The following is a 7,119-nucleotide window of genomic DNA, read 5'->3' as shown; positions in this document are numbered from 1 at the left end:
GAGCGAGGCAAGGCTGTCTGTGTTGGCCACCTGGACTCCAAACCTCTGGGCCTCAACCTCCTACAAGAGCTCTCACTTGGCCTCACCCATGGGGACAGCTCAAGGGCAGGGGCAGAGCCACAGTCGGGGCTGGTGCGTGGAAGCCCTGCTTGGGGTCAGAGTGTCCTGAAGAGACCTGGGCCTCAGGGAGGGCAGCTCCCGTGGACAGGAGAACCAGGCTCCGGGTTTCGACCTCAGACCAAAGACCTGACACATAGAAAGTTTCCTGAGTGCACCAGAGATAAAGGGGCCACCAGGAGACACTCTGCTTGTGGCAGATGGGCAGAAAACAAGGAAAACGTGTGAGCTTCCTATTGCAAGGCCCACGAGTGACCCAGAGCTCGCCTCCTGCAGCAGCAGCCTGAGTGAGCACACAGCTAAGCCGGAGACTAATGGGGGTGGGGTGGACACGCTCCTCTCTAGCGGGAGGAACTGCAAGGTCTCAAACAAAGGGTGCGGATGTCTGATCCTGCCTTGGGGATGACAGGGACAGGGAAGCAGAGTGACTCAACCCTTCAGGGCCACAGATTCACTGTCATTTACCCCAGTGCTCACATACAGGGTGGGGGCATCTGGGCGCTGAGTGTCCAGCCCACACTGCCCAATGTCCCTCGAGCCAGCTCCCTCTCCAATGACTTGGGCCCTTGGGATGGTCCCGGGTCACTAGTCCATGCTGTCGCATGCTCCAGTGTGAGGTTCTGCCCTGGGGACTCTGATATCTGTCCCAGGAGCTTTGCTCTAAGAAAATCTAAAGAATAATTGAGGGCTGGGGGTTGCAGCAGTAAAAATTTTTGCATTCCCAGAGCTGTCCCAGGAGCTTTGCTCCCTAAGCAAATCTAAAGAGTAATTGAGGGCTGGGGGTTGCCTCAGTAAAAACTTTTGCATTTATTTGTCTCATGATGGAAAAGGTCCACAGAAGATCAAGAAGGAGCATGAGTGCCCCCTAGTGGATTGTTTCTGCTACAAGAGAAACACGAGGTGCAGGAGACTTGAGCCATTAGGGCTGACCTTGGACTAAGGACATCTACAGGTTCAGGAGGACTGGAACTGAAGATGCAGGAGGAGGGGAGATTGGAGGTGGGGGCACGGTCGAGAGAGATGAGAAACTGCAGGGTGAGGGGACGCCTTCTGGGAACGCTGGGGGAAGGGCACAGAGCAGGGCTCTCAGTCTCCTCAGCATTGACATTTGGGGCTGGAAGTTCTTGTTGGGGGACCTGCCTTGTGTCCTCTAGGATGATTAGCTCCATCCAAAGGCCTCTCTATCCACTAGATCCCAGTAGCACTAACCATGCCCTCGTGTAAAAAACATTTTCCCTGACATTGCTGTACGTCCTGGGGAAAGGGGAGAGCAGGTGGTACAATCACCCGGCTTGAGGACCCCTGATGTGCACTAGTTCGTAACATCATCCAACCAGATGGAACCCTATACCTCTTGGTGTTTGAGTAAGAGAAGAAACAGACATCTTTAATATCTAAGAGAAATTAGTTTTAATCAATTAAAAGATGGTTGATCAGATGAAGCCATATTTAGAGGTGATTAACAGATGGCTGCGTGTATTTCACCAGCCAGAAGACTTGGAGGTATTCAAAGAGTGTAGCCACAAATCAGGATGACAACATGGGGCTATACCTCACAGTCACATGAGGGAAATTCTGTAGACACCGGGGAGAGATAATAAACCTACATAGCATGTCATTAGGCCATCTGCTCCAATGTTCTTACCATATTAAGAGGCATCTTTGTGATGAATGCAAAGTCCCTACTATCATTTGAAAGTAACATCTTATTAAATAGAAAATTCTATTATAGGAGTTTATATTTTCAGGATCTCAGTCCCAGTGCCTGTGGGCTGAATGCACCCTCCCCTCCCTCAAGACTAGGCCCCTCTCTGAACCACAGGAGACTTTGCTGCTCCCTCATTAGGGGAAAGGAGGGTCTTAGTAGGGCCCTCACCTTCCTCCACCCACCTCTAGACTCTAGGCACAATCTGCTGTCAGCTCTTGAGTGTGATACTTAAGTTATCGACCTCTACTTCTGTCCTTCATCCACCCCAACGTTGTGTCAGATGCAGGGGGTGACTTCTGCACAGGATTTTGAGGGAAAAGCTCTCAACAACAGTTTCCTTCACCCGCCTTGAACACACCTCCACCTTGAGTGCCCTCATCCTTATCCAGCAGCATTGGGACACTTTTATTAGTCATCAGATGCTTTCCAACTCTCAGGGAATGTGTGACTCTCTGCTCCGTGTGTAGGAATGACAAATAGAAATGGATGTAGAGCAGTGACATGAGTTTTCATGGAGCATACTCTATACAAACATGAAAGCTTAAAATCATAGAAGTCAACAAAAAAATCGACATTCCTGAACTACAACATGGATGAGTTCAGCCCTCACCACTTCCTAAGAGTTAAACTGCAAAGTGTGAGATTAACGATGACCCAGAAGAATAAAACATACGCCAGTTACTGATAACTTTTAAATGGTTGTTTTCCTTAAAAGAACATTCCAGTGCATTATTTTCGTTTTATACTGATGTAAGAGTTCACTTCTGTCAATAACTACCATTTTGTGACCTGGTAGGAATTATTACCCTTTTCTCCCCTTAAATCTCAAATACAAAACTAGATGCGACTACCAGACCGTCCCCCAGGTAGCACCGTCTCCCCCAGCAGCAGGACTAACTGGGGCTCCAGGTCACCTTGTCCTCAAAACAGATGGAGCCCCCCAGGGCTGTCCCTGTGCCCAGATGTCTGCGCATCGCCGTTGTTGATTGGAGGGTGGGGGCCCTTGGACTAACAACCTGGCGCGCTCTCTGCGCCTCCATCCCAACCTTCCCGCAGCGTCCGCAGACACCAGGAACCTCCAGACGCCAGTCTTTCCTGGAAGCTCCGACCCGCACTCACCGCGGTCAGGGCGGCTCCGGGGCGCGCCTGACCACTGCGACCACCCGCCAAAGTGGCTCCAGACGGGACTCAGCAGTTCCCACAGGTGACAGTCACCAAAACTGGGAGGCGCTTTCCCACAAGGCGGCCCCAATCCCATGAGTGTTACCCGGCCATTCTCTCTGTGGTGTAAAAATCAGGCTGCGTTTCCACCACCTTAACCAAAGCCAGATTTCATGCGTTTATTTCGAGTCTTGTCTGTGTCTCAATGCGCCCTCTGGAGGGAACGAGGAGAACTGTGGCCTCGTCAGGGGCTGCACCTGGGACGCAGGGACGGTTACATGAGGCACAGGGTTTGGTCCCTGAGCACCTTAATGCCCGGAGCCTATGGAGGGGATTCCTTGCCAAGGCCTGGGGCGGGGCAGGGCAAGGAGGGAGTCGGAGGTTGACAAGGAGCCCGCATGAAACCAAGAGGCAGAGACAGGGAGTCAGCATCCAGGATTAACCCCTGATGAGTTAGGGGAGGTCCCTTTCTGTGCCCAGAGTGGGACTCTGAACAGAAGCTTCCCTCCAGTGGCGATGTCTGGGATGATGAGACAGAGTCAGGCTGGATATCATGTCTGTCTGCCTTCAACCCCCCACAGGTGCTTGACAAATACCTATTAAATGGATGAAGAAAAGCAACAATGGAAGATTGTCACCGCATGTGACACCTGCAGGTAAGACCATGTTCCCTATAGACATGGGCACTGGCATCAGCACGGATGGAGGTCAGTATGTGCCAGCAACTGGGACAGCTGCTCTTGCCATCAGGAAGGAGGACAAGGACAAGGACCCCTAGCAGTGAGGGAAGGACCCCTCTTCATTCCCAGAAAACCACTGCCTCCAAATCTGACCTTAGGAGGGAGATTTCATCTCCCCAAGGAGCCTGGGCAGAAGCCTGTGTCCTTCCTCTTCTCCAAGAGACCTGACCTGGCACAAACTCTGGATCCTCTACTCCATATTGGGCATATGAACAGGGGAAGAGGGAACTCACCCTGACCTCAAAGTAGGGCTGACTCCCTGTCCCCAAGATTTCTGGTCCATGGAGACACCTCCTTATGGTCTCTGAAGACATCTCACCAGTTCATGGTGTCCTGGGGGATAAAGAGAACTTCCTGTGTAGGATGGGGCGAGACAACCTACAACCTATGTTTGCTTCCATCTTAGAGACGCTGAAGATCCCATGGGGCACTCCCTAATAAAAGAACCCATAGGTCCCCTGTCTGAGTCTCCACATGGAGCTGCTCTAGCTCTGGGACTCTATCGGGAGGCCTAAAGCAGATGACTGACAGGGACATAGATTAATTTGATGCAATACCCCAGAACTGTGATCAGGGAATTACAGGGCATTGTGGGGACCAGGCATCTTCTACTAAAACCTCAAGAGACCCCTAAGTGGACACTTCCTTTGAAACCTCAGAGACAGAGAACTCCTCCTGAAACAGCACATCCCCCTGGGGAAACAGTTCTAACATTGGACCCAGAATACTCTGGACAACGCCCATCTTCTTTCTGGGCTAACCCGACACTGGGACGAAGTCAGGTGGCCTGGGACCCACAGTTACCAGGACCCAGGCTGACAGGCCTCTCAGCCTAGTGGTCAGAGCTCACCTCTGGCAGGGTTAGGGTCAGCTCACACACTCAGGAGCCTGGCCAGCATCCCTGATGCAACCCCTGACATTGGCCACAGGTCTCTTCATGCCCTCCAGGGGTTGGCATTGAGACACACAGACAACACACAGGAAATTAACACAGGAACCTGGCTTTAGCAAACGAGGTGGAGAAGAAGCCTGATTTCCACACCACGGACTCCCTGGGCCCCTCCCACGTGCCTGCTCTGTCCCCATGCTTCCCCTAGGGCCCTAGGAGCTCTGTCAGGGGTCTTCGTGCAGCTCCCATTCCTTGCCTGACACCACTCTTGAGGAAGGCAGGGTGACCACAGGAAAGTCCCCCACTCAGAAGACAGAGGCAGCCCCAACGGTCGGTGAGCACATGGACAGGCTCTGAACCACAGCTCAGCCAACAGACACAGAGAGGGAGGGTCTCCCTGAATCCAACCCGTGAGGACCAGAGAACCCACAGCCATCTGAACTCCTATACCATGCTCTCTCCCCAGGACACACAGGTCACCTCCCCTTCACACCCGCGAACTCGCCCCAGGCCACACAGGTCACCTCCCCTTCACACCCGCGAACTACAGCTCCTTCTGGGACAGCCGGTTCCAGGGTCTCTGTCCCTGGAAGCTGAAGCGAAGCTGATGACACCTGGAGATGGAAGGTGGGTCTCCTCACCAGTCCTCACACAGCTTGCCACTTTGTCACCCTCAGTCATCTCTGTGATTTCCTGCTGGGAGGAAATCCAACCATCCCGGAACATTTGACAACAGGGGGAAACCCCGGTGCCCAGCTGGGTTTCTATGTCACAAACAGAAATAATCTTTCAGGTTTGGGGACCTCTGGGGCTCTCTGTGTGGTATAGACAGACCCGGGAACAGGACACAGCAGAGGCCAATACTGGATGGGTAGGTGGGTCATCCTCTTAGAGGACAGGGGTCCCCGTCAGCCTTACCATTGAAAGTGTGCTCCGCAGGCCAGTGCGATCAGCCTCCCCTGAGAGCTTTTTGGATGTAGGCTAAAGTCCACCTCACACCTGTGGTGTCAGAGTCTGTATTTGAACAGGATCTGCAGACGCTCCTTGTACACATGAGATGGGGAGGGGCTGTCCCGCCCGGCCAGGCATCTGCATTAGCTGGGCAGCTGCCAAAGCAGCATTTGAACAATGTCACTGAGGCGTCCAATCTTTACAAAGTTCAACAAGTGATCAATGCACAGCAGGTGTGATGTCCCTGTGACAACAGTTTCAGATGTATTCCCGGGGCTCCTGATCTGAAGGAAAAAGCCAGAAGGGGATGAGAAAGGCATGAAGGGGAGGTGACTGTGCACCCAGTAAGCACCTGTGGGAGATGCCTTGACCCTGATGTTACAGGCTTGTGCTTGTCTAAACAGGGTGCGTGTGTGTGTGCGTGTGTGTGCGTGTGTGTGTGCACGTGTGTGTGTGTGTGTGTGTGTGTGTGTGTGCAGGTGCCTCAGCAGCTCCCAGGGAACAGAAATGTTGACCTAAGGTAAAGAGGAGGAGGGGATGGGGGAGGCAAGAATGATGGGAGAGGGAGGGAGGGTCGGGGCAGAGACCACGCCCCAGCTCACGTGATGGGGGAAGTGCTCCTGCCCTGGCCGGAGGATCAGCGCACCAGGAGGAAGGACAGTCCCACATACTGAGACAGCGGTGCCTGTGACCGTTTCTGGAGCTCAAGCTCTTCTCCCAGAGAGACAGACTAACGCTCTTCTCCCAGAGAGAGGGACGGGGCAGACAGCAGACACCATGGCGCCCCCCTCAGAACCTGTTAGCAGAGGGCGTGTCCCCTGGCAGAGGCTCCTGCTGACTGGTGAGAGGATGATTCCCTGGGGGTGGACAGGAGGCTGGGAGACAGAGACTGGCTGGGGTCTCCTGGGGAGGACAGGCCTGAGAGGGAACAGAGGGCTTCTGTTTGGACCTGAAGGGAGAGGACACAGGACAGAGTAGGATGGGAGTGGGGGATCAGCAATAGGAAAATCTCATGAGCTGAAGGTGGTGAGGGGCAGGAAAAACTCAGTTAGGCTAAGTATTACAAGTTATTCATCACCAAGCAGTAATTTCTGAAAACTAATGATAATAATAACAATTTATGTCAGCGTGAGCCCAGAAAAAGCTTAACCAGGGGCTCTACACATTGTCCTTAACATCGGCCTCAGAAAGGGGCAGATACTCACCAGGAGGTGGAGGGCCCTGGGAACACATGTTCATTCACCCACAGGTGTTTGCAGCCTGTTGCAGGCACTGGGGGTGCAACGAGATCAGACAAGCCCCTGTTCTCACTGAGTTCCTGTTCCATGGGGAAAAGACAGACAAGGAAAGGTCTAGAATATAGTGTCAAGTCTCACATGTCATGAAAGGAAAAGTGCAGGGAAATGTCACAAAGTGGAGGTGGAGGGACGATAGAAGACGTGGTCATGGAAGGCCTCTTCCTAGGACACTCCTAGTACTCAACAGGGGTCTGAGAGCAGTAAGTGGGTGAGCTGGGCAGACACCTCAGGAAGAGTATTTGAAACAGAAAATGC

This window comes from Pteropus alecto, unplaced genomic scaffold (assembly GCF_000325575.1).
Source record: "Pteropus alecto unplaced genomic scaffold, ASM32557v1 scaffold920, whole genome shotgun sequence".
In the NCBI taxonomy this organism is placed as follows: Eukaryota; Metazoa; Chordata; class Mammalia; order Chiroptera; family Pteropodidae; genus Pteropus; species Pteropus alecto.
Note: the sequence above shows the minus strand (reverse complement) of the source record.